At 40.6% G+C, this 2,048-nt stretch overlaps 1 long non-coding RNA gene across 1 annotated transcript; it reads right to left on the bottom strand.

The window, feature by feature from the left end:
• Positions 1-581: 581 nt before the first annotated feature.
• On the bottom strand, positions 582-1,770 carry LOC118598422. The gene is made up of 2 exons (XR_004947511.1): positions 1,172-1,770; positions 582-950 (listed from the first exon to the last, which is right to left on the bottom strand). It is a non-coding gene; the product is annotated as an uncharacterized LOC118598422 (long non-coding RNA).
• Positions 1,771-2,048: the final 278 nt, after the last annotated feature.

The raw sequence follows: 2,048 nt of genomic DNA, 5'->3' as shown, positions 1-2,048 counted from the left end.
TATTTGGAGCTGTAGTGGTGTCCAAACTTGTTTTTTAGGGGTAGCTGTAGTGACTTCAGACTGTGTATCCCTCCTCCAGTAGGGTGTTCTGTGTTGTGCTGTCCCACAGAGGAAAAATGCATTTCTTCATGTGGGTGTGCTCTAAGCACAAAAGTTTACCTTTAAATGTAAATCAAGACTTTTTGTTATAAGACAACCTTTTTAAAGTCATAAAACTGATGTTTTTGTGTATTAACCGAGCGCTGGCGGCCATGTGCTAATGCAGATGACCAACGAATATTGATGACGTCATCGGGTGTTAATAACATCTGAATTGGAAGACAAGTTTAGCCCTTCGTTTGGAGGGCTAAACGTGGGGGTAGGGAGAAGCTGGAGGGGTAGAGGAAGAATTGGGATTTGGCCTAAGAAGAGAAATGTTTCAATAATGAAGAACTCAACCAAACTGCAGCTGATGGAGCTGAAGGAGGTCGTCGTATTTCACATATCTGCTGTCTTTACATGAGATTTTTTTCAGAACAGAAGAAGGAGTAGTTTTCCTCTTCTTTATCTTAATTATTTATTTTTAGGAATTTGATTTTTTAATTCTAAGCAATAAATCAGACGTTCAAACTCTTCCTCAGTACTCGAGTACTTTTGTTCAGCAGGTAGTTTTCTCCACTGACTTGAAGCTTCATGTGGATGACTTCTTCTTTTCTCCTCTTTTCAGTCAGAAAAAGTCTTTCTTTGGCTCCATGCAGTCTGATCAGCTCTGATTTGGGCTTCAGTTGATGTTTGTGATCATGAACTCTGGATTCTTCTTAGAAGGAGACGTTCTTCCTCTTTAGCAGAGAGCAGAACGTTGATCTGATCTGTTGGAACTGACTCCATCCTGAAGCTTCACTGCTGAGTTGCTGTCAGAAAGCTGTCCAGCAGGGGGCAGCACTCCTTTATTCCTGCATCTTCTACAGAATCTGCAGCCGTTCAAACACAACCTGTTACTGAGGAACATTCTCACATCTGTAGACATTATTGTTGAACAAAGTTCTGATTCTGAGACAGTAGATCAGAGTTCTGTCATAGAAACCAGATTTAAACTCAGTTTGTGGTTTCAGAACACTTAAACTCACTGTTTCCATGGTAACAAACTATTTGTTTTTTTACCTGTTGATTCTTCCCAAGTTTTCAGACTCACTGTTTCAATTCTCTGTTCCCATAGTTCATGTTGAAGCAGCTAAACAGAGGAAGTCTCTGAGGATGTGGTGGTGACGGTTGCTGCCATGTTGTGTTGTTGTTGGTCCTTAACAGTCAGAGAAACACACAACATTTACAGACACACACTCACGTATGCACACAACATGAAAGGAGGTTTGATCAACCAGACAGCAGATGTGTGACATGGTGAGAGCTCAGCTGCAGTTTGATGAAGAACTTAAGAATTTACTTTACCTGAGATTTTATTCATTCTTCTGTTATTTTTCTACCTTCAGTTTTTCACAAGTTTTCTAACTTTATTAATAAAAAAAAGAACACACAGTCATGTCAGTTCCTGTATAGCAGAGACTCTCTAAGGGTCTGATTACAGGGAGGAGCTAACAAACACATCCATACATCCAGGGGGCGGAGCTCTGTTCAGGTGTCCTTGAACCAGGAAAAGAGGAAGTTTAGTGTTTTTCTCCATGTTAGAGCAGGAAGAGACGAGGCTCCAACTTTCTTCTTCTTCATGGTGAGTCTTTGTGTTTTCTGTCGTCTTCTCCTTCATGATGAAGGCAGTGATGTTTCTGTGTGATCTCATCTGTGAGGAAGAGGAGCAGCAGAGGAAGAACTCAGACTGAACTGGTTCTTCATTAAAAAACAAGAGTTCTTCCAGAAACCAGCAGGTAAAGCTCACTGCAAGTCGTCTGAGAGAGGAATGAGGAGACTAGAGGGGGGGTTGAGCTTTTATTCTGAAACTACAAACACAGGTGACATAAGCATCAGAAGGGTGGGCCTGAGATTAACAGATTAAGTTAATTATTTTTTTATTTCTTTATTAGCAGTTTCAAGGACAATACAATTAAAGACCAATCCCA

This window comes from Oryzias melastigma, unplaced genomic scaffold, assembly GCF_002922805.2.
Source record: "Oryzias melastigma strain HK-1 unplaced genomic scaffold, ASM292280v2 sc00504, whole genome shotgun sequence".
NCBI lineage: Eukaryota > Metazoa > Chordata > Actinopteri > Beloniformes > Adrianichthyidae > Oryzias > Oryzias melastigma.
Note: the sequence above shows the minus strand (reverse complement) of the source record. Positions and strands in the feature narration are given on the sequence as shown.